This window comes from Spermophilus citellus (assembly GCF_964194105.1).
Source record: "Spermophilus citellus genome assembly, chromosome: 18".
NCBI classification, from domain to species: Eukaryota; Metazoa; Chordata; class Mammalia; order Rodentia; family Sciuridae; genus Spermophilus; species Spermophilus citellus.
Genome location: NC_138200.1, coordinates 48,538,861 through 48,564,657, shown reverse-complemented (window position 1 = coordinate 48,564,657; position 25,797 = coordinate 48,538,861).

The window sequence follows — 25,797 nt, the reverse complement described above, 5'->3', positions numbered from 1 at the left end:
AAAACAATCTAAGGTAGATAACACAATGTAATAGATACAGTATACTCTATTCCCAGTATCCTTCCTTACATCATAATCTCATTAATATATATATATATATATATATATATATATATATATATATATACATATATATATGTATATATATATATATATATATATATATATATATATATATATATATATTCTGCTGTACATTGAGGTCAACAAGCACATTGGAATCCATCTAGTGCTAAAATAGTTGGATTTGGGGGTGAGATAAAAGAGGGGCTCAGACCAGTTTATTTCTTTCCCCAAATGTGATCTCTTTTCTATTCTTAAAAAAAAAAAGTGTTAGTGAAGTTGAGAATAGTAGCAAGAAGATCATGAAAAAGGAAGGTGTCTGCTCTTATGATACTTAATCCTTAAGCAAAGAGGCCAAGTAAGGTTGAAATAGTTAAGAATTCTCAGACTTCAACTTCATAAGAAAGAATAAGTATATCGAACATGGGTTACAAGCCAGCTGGAATTAGTTTTCAAAATGCTAAATTACCCTGTGCCAAGTTCCTGCTTCAGTTCTTTCAGGATCCAACTCTTATTCATGGCACACAAGATCCTTCTAGATCTTGCTTGCATCAGCTTGGAGGTCTTATCTTACCATTCCTAAATGGATGTCATGGAGGGCTTAAGGCTAATTTTCTTCACAGTCCAATTCCATCTGCCTCCTGCTCAGCCTGAACAGTCTGATCATGTTCTATTCTCTAGTCAGCACTTAGAGGCATGATGTCTCACCTTCCTGGGATCCTTGACTGTAAACTTCTATTTATGTTCCATGAATCAGCATTACTGGATACATATAATGTCTATGAGCCCATCAGGTGGCCCTTGGTATGCCTCCATGATTTATCCCATTGCTTGCAATCAGCTCCTTGTGACCTGCAGTACTTTGTGAACACACTTGGAGATGGGGCTGTTTTTAGAATCTCACATCTTTTCATTGTCCACAAACAACAGGCTCATGGATAAAATAGGGTCAGAACTAGTGAAGCCATCTGTTTATAAGGTAAAAAATAATAATAATAATAATAAATAATGTTCCTGTTGTATATCTGGAATATTTTACATTTTCCTTGTGCATATAAACAATTAATTTTCCTAAGAAAATTGGAACATGTGATGTTTTAAAATGAGGAGAATTCTTATTGTAAATATAATTTAGAAGAAGCAACCCTAGAGTTTTATTTAGTCATGTCAATTTTGCCCACCTGGGAAATATTTCTGAAATCTAAGCAATGCATAAGTATTTTTATCATAAAAGAGTTCATTTCCAATATCCTTATTTTAATTCAAGCCAACTCAATTTTGATGATACAGTTGTTAAATTAGTTTTAAGCTAGAACATGAATAAAATGTATAAAAATGTGAATTAGAAAATGGATGAAGTTTGGGATGTGAAACAGAAATCTGGGGTGGGTGTGCTATAATTCCATATGATTTACATTCTCTCCTTTGTATAATATTCTGCAAATCCATGATCTTCTGTAAATCCTAACAATAAGACTGTGTCAGGCCCCTGCAAACAGGAGTCATTAAATAACAGTGTCATTCAGAAATGTGCTGGCATCTATTTTCATTACAATTATGAATAGGTCCCAAATCATCAAATAAAGCCATCAGTAAATCCTAAGAATACTAGATGGGAAATTAGATTTACTATTATGGCCTTGACAGTGAACAAAATTTTTTGAAGTTAAGTAAAAATTGCTTGAGGTTGAGAAATGCTTTCTCAGCAGGTAAAATTAGAGTTCGGTGATAAAAATAAATTCTGGATTTAGTGACAAAAATAAAATCTGTTATCTGTTTATCATAGATAAAATGTGTGATAAAAATAAAGTTGCTAAAAAGGAGTTAGGTTTTGCTTTGTAAATAAATAACATATCTATATAATTTTTAATATGTATGGTAATAATTTATAATGATCTCATATTAAGGGGATAATTGAGAAAGCATACTCTATGCTAAGTCCCTTGTTTGATTATTTTAGATATGAGATCTCAAGTCTTATTGAGAACCTAGAAGCTGGGACATAACACTTAGGTTTGCAGATAGGAATTTGGAATTCATATGAACAGGTAATTTGTAAAGAACTAAATTATAGTTGGCCATTCAGTTTTTGACCCCACTCTACCATCTTTTCCATGTAATCATGATTTCTTCTTCATCTTCTATTTAATCAAATAATTTTCAAAAATAAATAAAATTAAATGGTCTGAGGTACATTCATGGATAAAGCATAATATAATCAAATTATTTTTATATTATTTCAAGTTTTGATATCATTCCTGCTCTGAGATTAGATTAGATAATATATGAGACAGTACTTTTTGAACTGAAAAGTACTATGTAAACATTCAACATCCTCTCAATATTTATGTGTATACACACACACACACACACACACACACACACACATGACCTTTAGGATCAAACCTTGCATATGTTAAGCTAGGATTATCCCTTTGAGTAGTATCCTCAGCTCGAATATATATTTACTGATATTAGGTTCCAGACACCATTTAAGATTACACTAAGATTACAGCATCGAGTCAATTATTCTAGACTTCTTCTTGTCATGGAAATTCTGTTCTACATTGGGAAATCTGAAAATAAACAGGGAAACAAGTGAATGGAATGATTCACAGCCTGAACAAGTATCATGGCAATGTTCAATTGCATTGATTTGATAAAAAGTGAGTCTGGAGTTCAAGACAGGTGGACATCTTGGTACATTTAGACTGGATGTGAGTGAGCAAATGATGGTCAGGCATGGGTTATCTCCAGGAATAATGTTAAACACAGAAACACAGACACAACACAAACTGCACAGAGGAGTCATATATGAGAAAAAGGCCTGGAAGTGTTGATGGAATACAAAAAGCAAGGTCAGTGTCACTGCATCCTGGTAGACAAGAAAGTGAAATGTCAGAGGGTGAGAATTACAGGCTAGAAGGCATCCAGCAGGAATTTTAGGGTCGAAGTAAGAGCAGTGCTTCTGAAACCATCCATGGGGAAGGCCAACTTTGCTTTTCTTTTTGTTTTTGTAATTTCCAATTTAATGCTAGTCTGATTGTGTAATTAATTTAAAATTAGTTATATACTAATATAAATTATTATAAAAATCATTGAATATTTACAATTATCTTATTTTGAACCAGCAATAAAATATTCACAGGCGGCAGCAGGTATACCCACAGCAATAATATGTAGCTGTGATTGAGAGGATTTGAAGCAGAATGGGAAAACAATCTGACATGAATATAATGGAATATAAATATTCAAATTCTCCTCGTGTATAACAGGGTTATATCCCAATACACCTATTGAAACTTGAAAATACCTAAGTCAGAAATACATTTACTATAGGTAATATAATGAGCAATATAGCTTAGCCTACCACACACAAAACATCCTTAAAATGAATAGAAAGGAAGACAAATGACACCTACCTTAAACATGCTCAGAATATACATTAGCCTACAGATAATAGAAAGCTGATTTTAAAATCAAGTGTTGAATATCACACCTATGTACATAAATGTGTCTGGTAGATGTGGTGCAATGCAAAAATACAAAATATCCAAGAAGGGCTGCCAACACAGTTCACTAGAGAAGATGGGTTGTTTACCTTCCATATGCAGTGGCTGACCAGGAGCTGCAGCTAATTGCTGCTGTCTACCATGGCAATAAATAAATAAATAAATAAATAAATAAATAAATAAATAAAAATAGCTCAAGTCTAGGAAAAGGTCAAAATTCAAGATTTAAAGCATAGTTTCTATTAAATTAGGAATACTTTTGCACCATCCTGAAGTTAAAAACTTTTACGTTGAAATGTTGTAAGTATCAAAGTGTTTCTGCATGTATACACTGGTACACTTTATGTGTATATATAAAAGTCGTTTTTTTTTTTTTTAATGTGGATGTGTAACCAATGTGATTCTGCAATCTGTATTTGAGGTAAAAATGGGAGTTCATAACCCACTTGAATCTAATGTATGAAATATGATATGTCAAGAGCTTTGTAATGTTTTGAACAACCAATAAAAATAAATAAATAAATAAATAAATAAATAAATAAATAGATAAAATAAAAGTCCCTGTGTGTGTGTGTGTGTGTGTGTGTGTGTGTGTGCACGCGCACTCCTGAAGTTTGTGAAATTGTGATTGGCACTTACAGGCTGCAGGGATGAAAAACTGTATTCTCAGTACCTCATGAGGATTCAATGCTTTTCTTGCCAGAGACCTCAACAGGAGGTGATTCATGTTAAAGGTAGTTTGTGTTTTGTATTTGAGAAAATAAAATTAAAAAGGAAGAAAAATGCATAAAACTGATGTCACAGAAAAGAATACCCTTTTATGCTTAAATTCTAAATGTTTGTATTCAATAATGAGTCTTAACACAGACTCCTATTTATAAATTAGTTTGCTTAAAATCTGTTGCCAATTAATCCTGGGTTAACATTAGGATCCAAAGTCTCCCTTGGTTTTCTCAAATTGTTGAGGAGTTTCAAGGTATAGAAAGCCATTTGTGTAGCTGACCCTGAACCACATCAATTTGTTTGCTGACCACAGTTAAACAGTGGTCTCCCTGTTGCTTAACATAAAATTATTCCTGTTGCATTTTACAAAATAAGAAATCTAAAGTTCAGAAATGTTAAGCAGCATGTCCAAGAACTCACACAGTATCACAGACCTGGGACTTTGGAAGTTCAAGATCATAATAAGCACATCTTAATTCCATTATAAAATACTATACTCTTTGAAAGCAGTAAGGACTCCAACAATAGCTACTTGGTAATTTAATACAATTTTAACATAGAAAATGTTTTCCAGGCCAGAAAGTTCACAGACCTTTTCCACATTAGCATTCTTACTTAGCATCACGTGATGCTTCATTGCATTAGATTGGGTGATTACTATATTTCTCTAATCACTAAGAGATATTGTCCTCATCCCTCATACAATGGTCTGGTGGGTGCAAAGAATAAAGTCCACTATTATTTGAAGATTTAATGTTGGAGGCCCATTTTGTGAGCAGGAGGGACACTTATCCATTGTTTTCACAAACAACTAGGTTTATAAAAATTACATTGAGGACAATTTTACTAAATTTTATAAAAAAACAAATTTTGCCATTCCCCCACCCCCATGCCGCTGACTCCAACACCACATGTGTTACTCAGGCAACAAAGAAAATGAATGAACCATTTTAAATTCAAGCCCAACTGTCATACTTGAGCTATAATTTTAAATACATTTTATGTAGCTTTATAATATTTTGCAGTGTTATTTTATGGAAAAATATAAAAGTGATAAAGAAAGAAAAACAGAATTTGAAAAATAATCCCCCCAGATTTATTATGTGCAAAATAAGCAATTAAATGATGAATAATGGTATAGTATCTGAGGTATTTTGAAAAATGATCACAGAGCGAGGAATATGGTCATTGTAATGATTTTATTAGCCCTATCAAGAGTATTCTCATAATTTGTTTGTCTTTCCTTATAATATATGCCCTCACATAGTCTAATGGCATGTTTGGTTTTATATAAAAATTTGTTGGTTCTCATTTTATTGCTTCAAAAAAGAACATGCAATTAAAATTCAGTTCAGTGAGAGATGACCCTAGATTGAATGGGGTGACATGGTTTCATCCATAAATATTTTGTATTTCACATTTTGCTCCTATGGTAGTTATGAAGGAAAATTTTTAATATTCCCTAATACTATGGAGGGATTTATGTACCATAAGATTTTATTTGCATTTAATATTTTATGTCAAAATCAATTTGGGGCATAAACATTACTACCTCTACTCAGTCATAACATGTTTCTTTTATTCCACTTTTTAACATTTTCAAACATACTACTTTATTTTTAACATCTTAGATACTAATTTGTCATGTCATCATCACCATGTCCTGATGTGTCTCATCTTTGTTATGTTTACAGAAGTTTCATACCAATGAAAACCTACAAATGTCTGCTTTTTTAAAAAAAGTTCTCAAAACATCAAACTCAGGAAATTGCACAAAATAATGTACACACAGTAAGCAATGTAGTTTTACTTTAAAAGTAAATCCTTAAGCCCCCAAGAACTTAAGTAGGTCCAAATTCTTCCATGTGGAAAGAGTGCAAGATTAACAATAGAATTTCTTAAAATTTTATTTTATTCTTTTGTTGTTGTTTTGATAGTTTCTGTTATTTTTTAGCCCAAATCTCTCATATTCACTTGCTATTTACCTAAAAAAATAACTTCTCTTCCTGTATTCTCTTTTATCATCTGACTTCACATAATTTTTAGTGCTGTCAAGATGTTGTAAGTAATACACCAAGCACATTTCCCTCAGAATTATCAAGAATCACTTCCTAAGTGACACTAAAAACTGCTTAACTTTAGTAATGAATTTTGGGGGAGAGAAGGCACTTTAAAGATTATACTTGAGATCCTCACATCTTAGAGACCCAGTTTTGCTTTTTACATTCAATGTTACAACTATTGACATCCTAATAAAAATTGATTTTATAAATGAAATGCTTTAGAAGCACCTGGAAATATGTATTAACTCAAAAATGTCTACCATGTTTTGCTCGCACTGGGTTTCCCCAGGGACCTACTATAAACCATAAGGAAATGCACACAGATCTTGAGGATATTCCTGATGTGGCCAACCCCATCCTTAATATGAATAGGAAGGAAGATAAATGACACCTAACATGCAAATGTCACATACCAGTGCTCTAAACCAAGGAACTCCTTGGTTAAAACCTCCTTTTGTTAAATGGTGCTGCATCATACTTTATCATAACACTAATAATATGGGCAGAGTTTTAAAACCATAAAAGTGTACATTAATTGTTGCATCAAATGCAGTTTGTGTTCTTCTCTAAACACATTATTTTATATTGAGTATGCAGGCCTTTCCGCAAATGTGTCCCCAAGTGTATTTAGCTACGATGGTGTACTTTGATCAATGGTTCTTCTTCATTTCTTGATGAGTCCCAGTCTCCAACAGTGACCAGTTCTATCTTCTGCCTTAAACTTGTCTCTAACTTTTTAAGGTTTTTCATTTAATGTTGTTTTTGTCTTGTCTGTTAACTCATTTTTTTCCACAAGATTTAAAGAACATGATGAGCTGATGAGCTTCCATTTTTATTTTGTGCTTTGGTAATTTTTTCTGCCCTGGAAATATGCATCTTAGCTATAAAGATATCCTAATTTGGAATTCAATATTCAGAATTCTTAAATATATGCAACACTAAAAATTCTAGGCCGAGTGCTGCGGTTTATGCCTGTAATCCCAGTGGCTTGGGAGGCGGAGGCAGGGGGATCCTGAGTTCAAAGCCAGCCTCAGCAATTTAACAAGACACTGAGCAACTCAGCGAGACCCTGTCTCTAATAAAAAATACAAAATAGGGCTAGGGATGGGCTCAGTGGTCAAGTGCCCCTGAATTCTACCCCTGATACTCCAAAACAAATAAAAAATTCTATTCTGTGGGCTAGTGATGTAGCTTAGTGGTAGATCAATTATTTGCCTAGCATGTGTGAAGCCCTGGATTGGATCCTGAACACCACACACAAAACATACACACACACACACACAACAAACACACACACATAGTATGCTTAGCTCAATATGCTATATATTTATTTAATATACTATATATAGTGTGTTTAAAACTGTTCTAAAATAATTATTAAAGTTTTATTTTATAATAAAATCAAAGCAGATATAAGAACAAGCCACATTGGTATCATCCAGGTGATTAGTAGTGAGGGCTGTGTTTAAATCCCAGATCAGCTATTTGGTAGAATTACATAATACTGTACCTTTCAGAACTTAAACTAATTTCTTTTCACAATCCCCAATATAAAAATTATAATATCAGAGATCAAGAAGTTTTTTAGATAGATTAAATCCACACTCTCATTAAAATAGAAATACTGAATAATGATAAATACCACTCCTGTTCAATGTGTTGGTATAGGTGAGTCATTTCCCTGAGAATTTAAAACACCATATATACACAATAGCTGGTGTTCATTATTGGCTTCAGTGATACTAGCCGAAGGAGTTGTGGGATTCTGATTAGCGCTGCTACCACTATAATACTATGTGCTGGCAGCACAGTGAATGTTTAATTGAATGAATAAACCAATCAATAAATAGAGGAGGAGAGGAATTCTTTTTCAGAAAGGAATAGTGTTTGTGATAATAAAAATGCAAACATTTTATACAAAATTCTTATATCAAAGGATTTGGATGACATAATACAAAGCAACTTAGCAGATCACCTGGGTCAAGTCTTTCATCTCTGAACAAATGACTGAGTGGAAGAGATCACTGATGTTTTGCCAAAAGTCACATAACTTGTGGCAGAATAAAGTTCCCATTAATTCAATTGCAAGTTAAGCTCAACATTCACCAGGATGTTTGATGCATTTCTCTTACAGTGGTGGAAATATTAACACAGACACACAAATACACACACACACACACACACACACAAATTACTCATGACATTCTGCTGAAACTTGTTTAAAGGTATAATAATCATGAAAGAAAGATTAATATACACTTGTTATCATGCTATGTTGACCAAAGTTGTAAAATTTAATTTTAAAATTGTGATATTATTATTTATGAAACTTCCTAGTAGCTGAAAGTGTAATGAATGAAATATAGAAAAACAGAATTGCCTACATCTTTGCATTGCCCTTATCCCTACTCACATGCCTATTTTTCTTAGAGTGAGTACATGAATATACATTAGAAAATTTTTCAATGAGAGTTTTTCAATATGCAGGGTTTTTTTAAGTGATTACCAATCACTCTCTGGTCATTGTAAAAGTCTTACTATCCCCCTGAAACAAAGAAGATCTTTGGAGGTTTCTTGATGGTTCAGCTTGTATTCTTGTAAGAAGAAATTGGATGGCAAAATGGTTTCCATAGTACCACAGGTAAGGGACTCCAGTTCCTCTCAAGAGGTGTGCACTTAGCTCAAACTTATTCCTAGACTCATTAATTCTTTTGTCCACTTATTCCATAAATTCTTATTAAATGCTTTCTCCGTGTTTAAGGCACTTACGATATAACTTTTGTAAAAGGCTCCAAGTACATAATTTTTGTTTTGTTTTTCTTTCTCCATCAACAGTTCCTGTATTATAATCATTTGACACTAAATCTCTCCCATAAGAATCTTTCCAAGCTTAGTATTGTAAAGAAGAAAAGCTTACATTTATGTTGATGTTTTTTATTTGCTTGTTTTATCATGTCAATGTAACACTAATTTGTGTTATTATAGGCATTGGATAGACATTTCCTACCAATAGTATCCAAAAGCTCTGCCTTTGGTAAAATTCAGGTTTATAACAGTCACCTGAAGCTAATGCGCAATGATGTTCAAGTACCTAAAAGAAACCACAACTAGTACAGGTTTCACTGATGAAAGCCCATGAATTTAATTCTGATCACAAATAGTTTTCCTGTCATGGAAAACTATTAGATGCTGATAGATCATTTATAACCATTTACCATTCTTTAAAATGATCAACTATGATCTCATATTTCATGGGAAAAGAAATTTGTTTGATGTCTCTTAAATAGAATCCATATATCCCAAGTGTTGAGGTTTGAAATCACACTAAGTTTGAATTATATCTTCCCTTCTGCCACTACAAATACCATGTTTCCTTAAAATCATTATATATACTCATATTCTGAAATAATATATACTCATATTCTGAAATAAAGAGAGTGCAAATAGAAATTATCTATGATATTGTTAGCAAAAGATAATAATTTTCTATTATTTTAATTTGTATTCCTTCTGCTTTGAAATCTTCCCTGAAGCTGTTGGATTTCCATGATATTTTCTTCATGATTATGTTATATCACACTGTTCAATCTAGGGTTTTATTTAGCTGTCCTCATAAATATAACAACACTGAAATTCCATGGGAATTAGCATTGAACATTACTAATCACATCTTCATCCCCCACTATGGTACCTGGCATAGAAGAGATGCTAAATGCTAATAGGCCATTATCATGAATGTGTTTTAGTTCATAGCCCTGATGATGACTTCTACCACCATCTTCCATCATGGCTGCTGTTATTTTAGGTGAAGGCAAAGACAATCTTTTCCTTAGTACCAGTACAAAAAGACAGTGCATGTTATTTCAATTGAATCACATTCTTCTCATATAAAAATTATGTTTAATATAATCGTTAAGTATCCCATCATGTCTTTTTACTGCTACTGTAAACAGTGAGATTCCTAGAGTGGTAAGACTCTCTGACTATCTGAAAGTAACATAGATTTAATTCTGTAAATCTTTATTTCCACTGGGACAAACCATCATGTAAAGCTTGGAGTAGAAAACATTTTATTTGGATGAAAATTATAGTAAGAAGGAGAAAAATAAGGTAAAGCTCTTAAATGACAGACTAGTCTAAAGCAAGATTGTTCTTTTCAGCATAATGGAAAAGGTACAGTATGAAAAAAAGATTATTGGTATTAGGTGAACAATCAAGTAAAAACACACACCCCTGTGTATTTTTACATCTTCTTACAACTTAATCTCTGATATGCCCTTTATTATTACATTAGGGGAAAGAGACTAAAAATAATATTTTGTTCTTTTAAAGCAGTAGAAACAAATGTATAATAGGGATATGTGTGTGGGTGTGTGTGTGTGTGTGTGTACAATCTTCCACATACTTTATTCACATATTTTAAATGAATGTATTTATTTAAGCTACAGATATTTTGGTCCACACAGGACAACCAGCATCAGCACCTGCACAGAACCCCTAGACACTCACCTGTGCACGAGCCTTGGGCACCGCTCCTGTGTGGACCCCATTTACCAGCATGGGGCTCCCCTGGTAACCTCCATCTTGGGACACTGCAAGCACTACCTTAGTCCCTCCCCATCACTCGCTAGCCTGCACCTGGGGACACTGAATAGGATCTGGAGACAATCACCCTCCATAGCACTGCATGCCACAGAGCTGCATCTTGGAACACACTACACAACACCACTGCCCAGCCTATCCCAACGCCCCATCTCTGAAAATTGCTGCCTCCATCTTGGGAGACCTTTGTTGTCATCATTATTTGGGGCCACTCACAGCTTGGGACACCGGCAGGGACCTAGAAGGAATATCAACATACCTGTAGCCCCCCCAAAATCCCCACTATCTCCCACAGTCACTAACCCAGCACAGTGCTTGCAGACATGTGGCAGGTCCATCACTCATCATGCCTGGTCCTGTACTTCTTGATAAGAACAACTCTCCACAACAAGTTCATGGGCTTCAGAGAGAAGTATAAAACACCTCCAGAGATAGAAGTTCCTGATTGGGAATTAGAAAGGGAGGGGTGAGTGAGATATAATTTAGACCTCCAGTGCTATACCCCACCTCCAGGAGTTCCACCCCAAGACCGACCTTCCAAGCTCATGGCCTCCACCACCCTGAGAGTAAATAAACATACCAGCAAACAACAGACAACCCCAGCTACTGAATGAGAAGGAAAGCAGGAAAAATACTGAACTCCAACAGAAACAATCCTTTAATTTTCCATCAAGAATTTTTTTTTCTTTTTCAATTTTTATTTTTTTATTCTCTCTCTCTCTCTCTCTTTTCTCGCCCTCACATCCACAACATTTGTGACAAGAAGTATTTTTGATAAATTAGGCTACTGAGGACTGGGATGTCTGAATAGTATATTGCAATTGTGTTGTATATTCTTTTATCTTCTACTTTTATATTTTTTCTTTTTCTTAATTTTTATTTTTGTTTGTTTTTTGTACTCTCTCTATTGTCCTCCCACATACTTGCCTCTCCAAAATCTCTTTCTATATTTTCTCCCTCTACTAACCAACTTCTTTTGGTTCCTTTCTCATTTTTCTTAAGATCTAATAACTATATCTTCAGCTCTTACTTCTTTCAAATTGCAGCATATACCCCCTCATCCTCTGTTTGTCCACCATTAGAAACTATTTATATTGTAGATAATAATTGAACTCACCATTTCTGTCTATTGTGACAAAACTGTAAATGCCTTAATAGAAACTATATGGTTTAAGGCTGTATATTGTTTGTATTGTGATCTGTTAATATTTATCTCCAGCAAGGACACTATAAGTTTATAGGGTAAAAACTGTAACATCTCAGATCTGCATGGCTAGAAGGGAAGATACACAAATAATATGAAAAAACAATGGAGGAAAGTGTCCCCAACAAACTGAGATACTACATTAATAGAATCCATGGACACCACAAGAGAAGAAATAGGCATTCAGGATGTACATAATTAAATGTTCTGTGAATTAAAGGATGATATAAAAGAGCAAACACAGGCAGCAAAAAATCATTTTGATAAAAGGTACATAAGTAAATACAGGAAGCAAAAGATTACTTCAATAAGGAGATAGAGATTCTAAAATAACACCAAACAAAAATCCTTGAAATGAAAAAAAAAACAATAAATTAAATTAAACACTGTGTAGAAAGCATCACCAGCAGATTAGATCACATGGAAGACAGAACTTCAGAAAATGAAGATAAAATAAAATGGACAACAGAGTGAAGATAGTAACAAACCACAAGCATAATCTCCAAGAATTATGGAATAACATGAAAAGACCAAATTTAAAAATTATTGGGGTAGAGGAAGACATAGAGATACAAAACAAAGGAATGAACAATCTATTCAATGAAATAATATCCAAAAATTGGTAAAACCTGAAGAATGAATTGGAAAAGCAAACATAAGAGGCTTACAGGACACCAAATGTACAAAATCACAATACATCTACACCAAGGCAAATTATAATGGAAATCCATAGCATACAGTATGAGGAGAGAATTTTAAAAGACACAAGAGAAAGGAATCATATTACATATAGGAAAAACCAATTAGAATCTCTGCAGATGTCTTAACTCAGACCCTCAAAACTAGAAGATCCTGGAACAACAAATATCAAGCTCTGAAAGAAAATGGATGCCAACCAAGACTCTTGTATCCAGCAAAATTAATCTTTAGATTTAAAGATGAAATAAAAACCTTCCAAGATAAACAAAAGTTAAAAGAATTTACAAATAGAAAGCCTATACTACAGAACATCCCTAACAAAATATTCCATGAGAAGAAATGAAATACAACAATGAAAATCAGCAAAGGGAGGTATTACACTAAAGGAAAAACTAATCGAAGGAGAAATCAAGTGTGGTTAAAAACCCAAAATATTCCAAAATTACCATAAATGCAAACCATGCCTCAATAATCACTCTTAATTTTAATGGCCTATTAAACAATGATATAGACTGGCATATCAGATTAAAAAATTCAACAATATGCTTCCTTCAAGAGATTCATCTCCTAGGAAAAGACATTCATAGACTGAAGGTGAAAGTTTGGAAAAAAAACATATCATTCACATGGATTACAGTAACAAACAAGGTTTCCATCCTCATATCAAATAAAGGAAACTTTATGCAAAAGTTAAACACGAAGGATAAAGAAGGATACTACATACTGCTTAAGGGAACCATACATCAACAAGACATAACAATTATAAATACATATGCCCCAAACAATGGAGCATCTACATCTATCAAACAAACTCTTCTCAATTTCAAGCATAAAACCAATAATACTGGATGAATTTAACACACCTTTTTCACCACTGGGTAGATCTTCAAACAAAAGGTAAACAAAGAAATTATAGAACTCAGTAATACAATCAATAATTTAGACTTAACAGACATATATAGAATATTTCATCCATCAATGAGTGAATACACTTTCTTCTCAGCAGCACATGGACCTTCTCTAAAATAGACCTTATGTTATGCCACAAAACAACTCTTAGGGAATACAAAAATGTAGAGAGTCTATCCTGCATTCTATCAGATCATAAAGGAATGAAATTAGGAATCAGTTATAAAATAAAAAATTGAATCTCTTCTAATACCTGGAAACTAAGTAATATGCTATCAAATAAGCAATGGATTGCAGGACACATCAGAGAGGAGATTAAAAAAATTTTAAAGGTAATTGAGAACTCTGATACAACATATCAACATCTCTGGGATACTATGAAAACAGCACTAAGAGGAAAGTTCATTGCGTGGAATTCATTCCTTAAAGAAGAAAAAACTCAACAAAATATTGACCTTATATTACAAATCAAAGCCCTAGAAAAAGAAGAACAAATCAATACCAAATGTAGTAAAGAACAGGAAATAATTAAAATTGGAGCTAAAAATCAATTAATTTGAAACAAAAGGAGAAACTGAGAACAATGACAAAATGAAAAATTGATTCTTTAAATAAATAAATAAAATTTATAAACCCTTAGCCACACTAATGAAGTGAAGGAGAGAGAAACTTCAAATTACTAAATTCACGATTAAAAAGGAAATATCATAATGACTACTACAGAAATACAGAGACAATTAGAAACCATTTTGAAAATTTATACTCCAGTAAAATAGAAAATATCAAAGACATCAACAAATTCCTAGAGTCATATATGATTTACCCAAACTGAATCAGGAGAATACTCACAATTTAAACAAAGCAATTTCAAGCAATGAAATAGAAGACATTATCAAAAGCCTACCAATCAAGACAAGCCCAGGACCAGACAGACTCACAACTGAGTTCTACAAGACCTTCAAAGAAGAATTAATACCAATACTCCTCAAATTATTCCATGAAATATAAAACAAGGGAATGTTTCCAAGCTCATTCTATGAGGTTAATAGTACCCTGATTCCAAAACCAGAGAAAGACACATCAATTAAAGAAAAGTTCAGACTAATATCTCTACTCAACATATTTGCAAAAATTGTCAGTAAAATTCTGACCAATTGAATACAAAAACATATTAAAAGATAATGCACCATGATCAAGTGGGATTCATCCCAGAGATGCAAAGTTGGTTCAGCATATAGAAATCAATAAATGCAATTCATCACATCAATAGTCTTAAAGATAAGAATCATATGATCATCTCAATATATGCAAAAAAGTATTCCACAAAATACAGCACCACTTCATGCTTAAATCACTATTTCAAGTAGGGATAATAGGAACATATCTCAACCTTGTAAAAGCTATCTATGCTAAGCCCAAGGCCAATATCATTCAAAATGGAAAAAAAATTGAAAGCATTCCCTCTAAAAACTAGTAAAAGATAGGGATGCCCTCTGTCACCACTTCTCTTTAACATAGTCCTTGAAACTCTAGCCAGAGTATTTAAATAGACAAAAGAAATTAAAGGGATACAAATAAGAAAAGAAGAACTCAAACTATCACTATTTGCTCATGACATAATTCCATATTTAGAATTTGCAAAAAATTCCACCGGAAAACTTCTAGAACTAATAAATGAATTCATCAAAGTAGCAGGATATAACTTTAACACCCACGAATCAAAAGGATTTCTGTACATCAGTGAGGAATCCTCTGAAAAAGAAATTAGGACAACAACCCCATAAACAACAACCACAAAAAATAAAAATAAAATAATTGGTAATCAACTTAAAAAAAAGAGGTGAAAGACCTCTACAATGATGAAAAATTCATGATGAAAAAGGAATTATCTACAATGAAAACTACAGAATGCTAAAGAAAGAAACTAAAGAAGACTAGAAGATGGAAAGATTTCCCTTGTTCTTGGATAGGCAGAATTAATATTGTCAAGATGACCATACTACCAAAAGCACTATACAGATTTAATCTAATTCCAATCAAAATCCCAATGACATTCGTCATAGAACTAGAAAAATCAATCATGAAATTCATCTGGAAAAATAAGAGATCCAGAGTAGCCAAAGTAATCCTTAACAAGAAGAGTGAAACAAGTGGCATCACAATACCAGACCTTAATATTTACTATTAAATAGCAATAGTAACAAAATTGGCATGTACTAACACCAAAAATAGACATAGATACCAATGGTACAGAATAGAGGACATAGAGACAAACTCATGTATATAATCTCATGCTAAAAAAAGGTGACAAAAACATATATTGGAGAAAAGATAGCCTCTTCAACAAATGGTGCTGGGAAAACTGGAAATCCATATGCAACAAAATGAAATTAAGCCCCTATCTCTCACCATGCACAAAACTCAAGTCAACTTAGGAAGTAGACCCTAAGACTCAAGGACTTAAGAATTAGACCTGAGACCCTATGCCTAATAGAAGAAAATGTAGGCCTAGATCTTCATCATGCTAGATTATGCCCCCACTTCCTTAACAAGACTCCAAAAGCACAAGAAATAAAATCAAGAATTAACAAATGGGATGGATTCAAATTGAAAATCTTCTTTCAGCAAAAGAAAAATTAGTGAGATAAAGAGAGAGCCTACAGAATGGGAGCAAATTTTTACCATATGCGTGTAAAATAGAGCACTAATCTTCAGGATATATAAAGAACTCAAAACACTTAATGCCATACAAAGAAACAACCCAATCAATAAATGGGATAGGAGCTAAACAGACACTTTCAGAAGAAGTATAATCAGTGTGAACAAATATATGAAAAAAATGTTCAAAATCTCTAGTAATTAGAGACATGCAAATCAAAACTACTCTATGATTTCATCACACTCTAGTCAGAACAGCAGTTATCAAGAATACAAGCAACGATATGTGTTAGAGAAGATACAGAGAAAAGGGCACACTCTTACATTGCTAGTATGAGTGCATTGGTTTAACCACTCTGGAAAGCAGTATGGAGATTCATTAGAAAACTTGGAATGGAACCAGCAATGGACCCAGCTATCCCAATGCTTTCTTTATACCAAAAGGAATTAAAAATAGCATACTACAGTGACACCACCACATCAACATTTATAGCAGCTTAATTCACAAGAGGCAAACTATGGAAACAACCTAGACACCTTTCAATAGATAAATTGATAAAGAAACTACAAAATATATTGGTATGACACAATGGAATATTACTGAGCATTAAAGAGAGTAGAATCATGGCATTTGCAGATAAATGGATGGATGTGGAGATTATCATGTTAAGTAAGCCAATCTTAAAACACCAAAGTCTGAATGTTTTCTCTGATAAGTGTTGTTGATCCATAATGGGTTTGGGGTGGGGGGAGCATTGGAGAAATAAAACTTTGGATAGGGAAAAGGGGAGGGAGAGGAAGGGAGGGCATAGAGCTCTAGGAAAGATGGCAGAATGAGATGGACATCATTACCCTAGGTACATGTATGAAGACCTGAACAGTGTGACTCTATTTTGTGTACAACCAGAGAAATAAAAATTTGTGCTCCATTTGTGTACTATGAATCAAAATGCATTCTGCTGTCATGTATAACAAATTAGAACAAATTAATTAATGAATGAAATTGTTTTTAAAAGCTACAGATATTTTGTTTACCTTCAAAACAATATCAGAAGTTTAGCCTACTTAGGGAAAATATTTATTAAAGTGATTATGTTCCATTTAACCTACAAATCTATAAGTCAATAATATTGTGCAATTTAAAGGACTTTTGGAGGAAAAGTTAAATAGGTAGCTTTCAAATATTGTTAGGTAGGTGGTTTGGTAGATTTATAATCCATTTTTAACATGAAATTCAGTACCAAAACTCAGTATGTTAAAAAAGAAATCAAAGCCCACCTGGTCTGATTTGTACAATTGGAGTACGGGTAAGGCCCTCATACCATGCAATTCATATTTAATTTATCTATGCATCTCTACCCTCCATCTTCAACTTAGAATACAGATTATCTCTGCCTTTGGAAATGTAATGATGTGTGCACTTTGAAGTTAAATGATTCTATGTATAGTCACATTTTAGTTCTCTGATTTGGACATAATTTTATAGGGCATTTCCTGTCTATTTATGAAATGATGAAAATAAGCTTAACTTAGAGGAAAATATACAATGGTTTGAATGTGTCCTCCAAATTTCATGCATTGAAAATGCAACAGTACTGTACAGTGGAAATTTTAAGAATTGATTGAATTACAAAGGCTCTACCCTCAATTAATAGATTAATGTTGTTATTGTGGGTGGGAATAGAATCACAGAAGTGGGTTCCTGTTAGAAGGATGAATTTTGAGTTCTCTCTTTCTTTCCCTCATTTCGGCCTTCTGTCATGGGATGATGAAGCATGAAGACTCTCAACTAAAGCTACTGGCCCTTGGAATATTGAGCTTCCAAACTATAAAAAAAATATGTGTTTTATAAATTCTAATTCTTACATATCCCATCCCAGCACCAAAAAACAGAGTGAGATGGCAAGTACAGTAGTCTTCCCTTATGTGTGGTTTCACTTTCCTCATTTTTAGATACCTGGTTAACCACTGTCTGAAAAAATTAAGTGAAAAATCCCATTATGAACAATTGACAAGTTTTAAATTGAATGTTAATGTGGCTAGAATAAGGAAATCTCACTCTACTCTTTTCTGATCTGGATGTGAATTATCAATCTGTCCAGAGTGTCTATGCTGTATATACTACCCACCAGAAGTGTGGACATTGGAAAATACATACTATATATAGATCTCAATACTATTCATGATTTCAGAAATTTAATGAGGTTCTTGAGATGCATTTCCTAAGAATAAGGTGGGATTACTCTGGGAATAAAGAAAATATTTTTAAAATGTCTCATAGTTTAGGCAATCTTTATGGTGGTAATATATCCCTTTCTGTTCACCATGACAATAGTTTACACATAATCTTATATAGACTTTCAACTCATGTATTATTGAGATAACAACAAAGGCTTAGAATATACTCTGTAGATACAACATATTTTAAAGATGCCCGTCACTACCTTTGGAAATCGGATTTGGCCAGACTAATTCTCATTAACTTGTAGAGAATCATACTTAACTCTGCTAACAAAGATTTTGGAAGGCTAAAATCCTACTGAGAAATACTTAGTAGAGAATAGCATTTCCTAAGGCAAATCAATAATTGAAATATTTAAAGAAATAATAAGTATGTAATAAATATGTGTTTATATATATATATATATGTACACACATACACATGTGGATATGTCTGGGTGAGAGAGATGATGCATGCAATGCACTTTCCAGATAATTAATAGTTAGATATTCAGAAGCTCAGTAATGAATTTTTTATGATATGTCTTACAGTCTTTTCCAATCATCTCTATCTCTTCATGTAGTAGCAAATCATACAACTGAGTGTGAAAACAGTTTTGAAAAAAAAAATCTATCTTCTACAAGGCTTTCTGGATAGAACATCAAAAATGTTTCAATATTTCCAATGCATTTTTCATATTTAATCTTAAAAGAAACTGGCAAAATGAGGAAATAAACGTGGACTACAATTATGCTCATGAACTTTAGATAATATTTTTTACAAATATCTGCTTACATTCAGGCATAAGCACAAGCTTGCCAGAATACAAATATCTCTTTTTTCTTCCATTTCAAAATTTCACATTTAACATCTGTTTCTAAGGTCTGATTAATGATGACAATATTTTGGAGGGCATGCTTGTCTAGTGTGATTGGAATTCCAAGAGTTGGAAATCCCTTTATTTCAACAGCAATCTTTATGAAGAAATGCTTTCTTAGACACAAAGGGTGTGTTTGCTGGTAGAACATAGATAACTTCACTCTGAATTAATGAATTAAATTTGCATTTCTTTGCAGCATAAGTAGACTAAACAACCCCTACATAGATGTTGATGAGATGCAAATGTTAAGAAAGATTTATATTTAAATATTTATGTAAGGCTTTAATTTTAAGCACCCTCAAAAGGCCTGTATAGTAGACAAGAATTTTCACCTTCTTTTAATATAGAAGGAATCTATAGTATCACGTGGCCAAGTATGTCCCCAAAGATCAATATGGAGGAAGTTGTATAGCTGGGTGTAAAACCCTGTATCAGTCAGATTTCAATCACTCTAATAAAAGACCTGAAATAATTAATGTAGAAAGAGAAAGGATTTATTTTGACTCACAGGTTTGTAGTTTCTAGTTCAATGTAAGCGAGACCTATTGCTTGTGGCCCCTGTTGGGTATGCTCGATGACAATAACAGGCTGCATATATTGAAGTAAACTGTTCACCTTATGGTCAAGTATCAAAAGAAAAAGAGAAGAGGTAGAGGTACCACAATCCCCCTCGAGGGCATGCTCCCAATGGCCTAAGCACCATCTCAATGTCCCAGTTCCTCAATGGCTCTACCATCTCCCAAGAATACCACCCTGAAGACCACGGCCTTATCCCACGAATCTTGGGGGATGTTAAAGTTTGGAACTATAGCAAATGAAGATCATTGGACCCCTCTTTGTCTTTACATGCATCTGGCTCTGTCTGGCATTTAATGTTCTTTTTCTCACTGTCCTGCTTAAGAAAAAAACACAAAGCAAAACTTCAATAGATTGTTATTTCACTAAGCTTCCCAAATGTGTGTGCATTCAAGTTAAATTACTTGAAGAAAGAAAACACAAGTTCATGATTCTTCCGTGTAATATCATAACTGCTCACCCACACCAGGCACAGCTGACTTTTTCACATTCTACTCCAATTTTCAACCTAATTTCAAACCCGTTGCTCACTGCCTATCTAGGGTGGTGGGACAGAAAGAGTAACAGGATGCAAGTGCCCCATTTCTAGGCCACTACCTATTTCCATGCATAGGGATGACTCACCACTGGCACCGATGCCCAAATACAATTCACAACTCTCCGTTGTCATAAATATGACACATGGTGCTGGAAAATGAAATTAACAATATAAATTATTATAAAGTCTATATTAGGTCTTGATTCATTCTGTGCGAGTTTGAAATTAATAACAGTAAAATCGTTATGGAAAAAAATTCATGGGACTTATTTTGGCCAAATATATGCTAAATTCTGTTCTAAGGAAAGATTTTTCATCTCACGACAAATTATGTGGCCTCATGTGTTTGGGCTTTACTTTTTATTATAGATATCTTGCTTGTTTTAACCACAATTTGCCTGGTATTGTTATTTATATTTTCGTCAATTTCCATTTTTTATGTAAAGTATGAATCTCATTTACTCCATAAAAGGAAATACAGCAGGCAAGTATGCAAGTATGATGTGACAAAAACATTAAAGTTTCAAAGCTACATTTTGTTACACCTAAGAAAGTAGTGATTTCAAAACGTTGGAAAGTGTTGGGGAGTGAATCCGCCAAATTATAGTGCTGTATTATGGGCATGTATGAATATATAACAACAAATCCCATCATTATGTACAACTATAACATACCAATAAAAAATGTGTGAAAAATGTCACCAAATATTTGTGATGTTACAGATTTGACTACTTATTCATTGCCTACAGCATTTATATTATCACTTTCCTCTGTAAAGCAATATTGTAGTTTGTAGCAAGTGCTATCATGATATTTTAAACCATCAATCAAGTTATTACACTATATTAATTTACCTGAGAATATATGCTTTAGCAAAAAGTAAACACTATCAACGGCATATTTATTGTAGCATTTTGAATAATTTAAAGGAACTAAATGATAAAGTAATCTATTTTTTTCCATAAATAGAAAATATTTACCTAAGAACATATATCAAAACACTAGAATGTATTTCAGTCATCACAGGTTGAGCACCCTTAATTCCAAAGATTGGCAGTTGCACTGGGTTGTTATCTTAAAAAAAAAAAAAAAGTTTTATGTTAATCTTTTCAGAGTGGTGGGAGGGAAAGGGAGAGAGAAGGGAAATTGCATGGAAACGGAAGGAAACCCTCAACGTTATATGAAATCACATATAAGAGGTTGTGAGGGGAAAGGGGGGAATGAAACAAGGGAGAGAACTGAACAACAACAGATTAGGTGGAGAGGGAAGATGGGAGGGGAGGGAAGGGGGGATAGTAGGGGATAGGAAAGGCAGCAGAATACAAAAGTCACTAATATGGCATTATGTAAAAATGTGAATGTGTAACTGATGTGATTCTGCAATTTGTATTTGGGGTAAAAATGGGAGTTCATAACTCACTTGAATCAAATGTATGAAAGATGATATGTCGTGAGCTTTGTAATGTTTTGAACAACCAATAAAAAAAAGTTATATTGGTAAAAAAACAAATGTTATGCAGGGCTATAGAAAAAAGGGAAGAGAGACCTAAATATAGAACTGAGCTCTATTCTAAATACAGCAGGGGCAAGTGGGATTTATTACCAAGGACAGGGATGTTGGTGAATGCAAAATGGTCAAGAGGAATCATCCAGACTTGGAGGTATTCAAGTTGCACCAACCTAATAGAATTCTACTGAAGTCAACCAGGGTGATCAGATCCTAAGGGAGCAGAGTGAGGAATTTCAATCAGGAATGATTTTGAGAAGGTACCAAGGATGGGGGATTCTTGCTAAACTGACATAACAATTGTCAATACTCAAATATCTAAGGAAGTGGATAGGGAGGCCTAAGAGAAATTTCAGAAGTCTGACAAGATTTGGGTCAAGTAAAATCTTTTTTAGTCCCTTTGTTGTTCAAAGGAAGTAGAGGGATTTTTCTTTCCTCTGAATGGTATCAGCTTCTTTCTTCTTTGATCAATCACCTTTTATTCATGGAGGATGAGCTGAACCCTCTAATTGTTTTACTCTGCAACTCAAGAGATATTTAATGGGGAGGAATACTCAAATAGCTGCACAGAAAAACTAGGATTAGTGGCTATGTTAATCTGTGTACTCAACTCTGTGGACCTTCAGTGATTCACCTGAAGAAGTCTATGCAATAGGCACTGAAGTGTATGCACATAATCTCTTGGTGATTTCAACACAAACATCTCTTTGATGATCTCTGGTGTGATGACCTAATGATTATGGAAAACACAGCCCCAAGCTTCCAGGGACAGGATGTACCAAGGTTCCAACCACAATGTAAGTGCCCCCTTCTACAGCCAGAATCTTCTGGAGGGCAGTGTATGAAGTGTTATGAAGATGAACACATTGGGTTTCTTGTAGTTGGTGAGTCACTGATTTGAGACCAGTTGAGATGTTGTCCAGGAACATGGTGAATCACTTCCATGATGAAAAGGTTATTCTGTTGTTGGGTGGAATAACTTCAGCAAGAAATCAATGGTACCCCCCAAAAGGCAAACACTTCAAAAATACAGTGAAATCATGGGTGGAACTTAGGTTCTGCAGATGTTTTGTTTTCTCTCAATTACTTCCCTAGAAGCAGAGATCACTGACAAGGGGACATGTGATACTCTGAGCATATATTTTGTTCCTATTTTAGACATCATTATCCAAAGTACATGTATGAAGATACAAATTGGTGTCAACATACTTTATATACTACCAGAGATATGACAAAAATTGTGCTGTATAAGTGTAATAAGAATTCTAATGCATTCCACTGTCATTTATTTTTTTAAAAAATCAACAACAACAACAACAAAAATTTTTAAAAGAGAGTAAGAGGAACTAGAGGAGGCAGGTGATTGCTGAAGAGATGATTCAATTATAGAAGAAATTTGCAGTAAGTCAAGCAATATGAAGGAATTAGTGGGATTGGCAAGACAACATGATCTAGTCCAGTTGGCTGATAACTGCCAACACTCTTGGGTTTCATGGACATAATAAAAATTAAGAAGAGCTGGCCAAGGTTTATAGAAATAATTATCTGATGGCCGAGTATGACTAATTGAATGCAGATTTTAAGGCTAGCAAAAATATTTTTGGGGAGGGAATTGAACTCAGGGCAGTTTAACACTGAGTTACACCTTCATCAATTTTTATTTATTCATGTCTTTTTGAGACAGGATGTCACTAAATTGCTTAGGGCCTCAAACTTGCAATCCTTCTGCCTCAGCCTCCTGAGTTGCTAGGATTACAGGCCTGCACCACTGTGCCCAAGTAAGGAAAGGATTTGTCAAAGGTGCTCTATGTGTGTGATTGGGTTGGGTCTGGGAAGAACAATGAAGACAGGCCCATTCATTTAAACAATATCTGGGAAAGTTGTGGAAGCTTGGGCACTTTACATTGGATTTATGACACATAGGTAAGTATAATGACAGATGCTCATTCCCAAAAAGGGGCCAGTAGTAAAGTTACTATGGAAACACTTATCCCTTATAGGCATAGGAAATTGGTATGGAAATCATGTCATGATGTGATTTGCTCTTTTAAAATGGCGAAGAGAAATAGAGGAAGAAATACATCCAAATAAATATGCCAACTGATGAAAAGCCTAGAGAAAATGCCAAATGTTCCAATGAGAAAAGAAGTGCAATACCAATAGTCTTTTGCATTATGGAAGTGGTGACTAGTTTGGCCCCTGATGGCTGGTTTTTCTGGATGAAGTGGTCTTCTGAGAGGGGAGCAAAAGGAAAGGACAGGGGGTTAGGGGTGTGGCTCAGGGGTAGAGCGCTCGCCTAGCATGTCCAAGGCCCTGGGTTCGATCCTCAGCACCACATAAAAATAAATAAAATAAAGGTATTGTGTCCATCTGCAACTAAAAAATAAATATTTTTTTAAAAAAGGAAAGGACAGGGGTAGGGAGACATGCTCCTAACTTTAAGAATAGGAAAATAAAGGTGTTAATCTAAGGAGAGAAAAAAATTATGATGAAGAAAGGAAATATTGTAGGAAGAAGAGGAAAGTCTTAAAGCAAATGAATGAAGAATCAGGGAATAAAGAAAGAAAGCTATTGGGTATTATTACATGGTCTTGAGGGGACACTGACTTCCTCTTGTCACCATCGCCTTGTTCTGGTGTTTTGGGGTTTGCTCTCTGCTTCTGTACATCATCTGGATCCAGGGGCCATTAACAGCCAAAGTTTGAGGTCTCCAGATTCTGTACTTTGCCAAGTTGAGTAGCTCTTCTGTCCTTTTAATTGTAAAACATGATCCTATGGTTGAACACTCTGCACTTTGATGGCACTGTTAGCAGGGAGTAAAACAGTATTTTTCTGTGATATTTCCCAAATATTGGATGGTCTATTACTTATAAGTTGTATAAGAGTGAGTCAGGAAGTTCTAAAGGAAAGGCAGCCGTGACTTGGGTCCTGCAGGCTTTGAGAATGGCAGCACTTACAACAAAGCAAATTAAGAAAAAAAAAGGTAAATTAATAATCGATATGTCAATTGTGGCCCTCCTTTTTGTAAGCCATTCTTGCTATAGGTGAAGATTTTTTCTGCTAACCCCAGAGTGCTTTCCCTTCTCTTCATTCTTTTAGTATTTCTTGGCTATTACATCCATCAAGATTTCTTCATATTCCAAGCCAGTCATAGTGGGTACATGCCTGTTAATTCCCACCACTCTGGTGGCTGAGGTAGGAGAATCAGGGTTTCAAAGCCAGCTCAGCAACTGCAAGGAAGGAAAGCTGTTAAGCAACTCAGTGAGTCCCTGTCTCTAAATAAAATACAAAATAGGGCTGGGGATGTTGCTCTGTAGTCCAGTACCCCAGAGTTCAACCCTTAGTACTAAATAAATAAATAAATAAATAAATGGAAAAGAAAAAAAGTTTTCTCCATATTCCATATTCCAACATAGTATACATGGCTATTATCAGTTTGAGCCCCAGTGTACCCAGACATTTGGTCAAGCTTGACTGAGCCACAGTATTCACAGACATTTAGTCGCACATTAATCTAAGAGTGTTTCTAAAAATGTTTTTGAATGATATTAACATTAAATTGATAGACTGAATAGAGCAGATTTGTCACCTTAATGCAGGTGGTCCTTGTCTGATCAGTTAAAGGCCTAAATAAAATAAAAA